We start from the raw sequence: 673 nt of genomic DNA, 5'->3' as shown, positions 1-673 counted from the left end.
ACAGAGTGCGACGGCGGGGCTCGGGCGCAGAGGGCTGCCGCGTGGGTCCGGAGGTATGTGCAAGGGACCTCGGGCTCCAAGGCAGAAGACATCGGAGTGCGACGCAGGTTCTGTGAGGCCAGTTGCATATTTAGGAGGCAGGGAGTAGAGTGGATTTTGGGGGCATGGAACTGCCCTTTGGGGGGCAGGTGCGTTCGCGGTGGGGGACCCAGCCGATAAGGGAGGGCGTGCAGTTTGGGGGAACCGGTAGGCACTCTGGGGGCAAATGCTGGGTGCAGAGAGATATCCGGGACCACAGGGCACATGGAGGGCACCGGGCTGAGTCCAGCGGCCCAAGCTACGTCTGGGGGCCGACAGAAGCGGTCACGGCCGTGCTGGGTCATCAGTCCGCGGCCCCGAGCAATCGGACGTGTGTCCAGGTGGGCGGCCCCAAACTCCGCTCCGGGCGTTGCCAGGCAACAGCCATTCAGTTGGGTTGCTGGGACACGCGTCACCATGGCGACAGCTCCGCCGCTCAGGCCGGGTATTTAAAGAGCAAGCGCGCGCACCGCCCAGGCGTCGGAAAGCGGCCCTTAGGGGCGCCACGGTCTCCCCTGTCCCCTCTACCGGCCCCTTCACCGCGCTGCGCCGAGTCTCTGGCCGGCCTCTAAGGCGAGCCCGACTCCCCTGCGCG

This window comes from Fukomys damarensis, unplaced genomic scaffold (assembly GCF_012274545.1).
Source record: "Fukomys damarensis isolate Sample0158 unplaced genomic scaffold, DMR_v1.0_HiC HiC_scaffold_33, whole genome shotgun sequence".
In the NCBI taxonomy this organism is placed as follows: domain Eukaryota; kingdom Metazoa; phylum Chordata; class Mammalia; order Rodentia; family Bathyergidae; genus Fukomys; species Fukomys damarensis.
Note: the sequence above shows the minus strand (reverse complement) of the source record.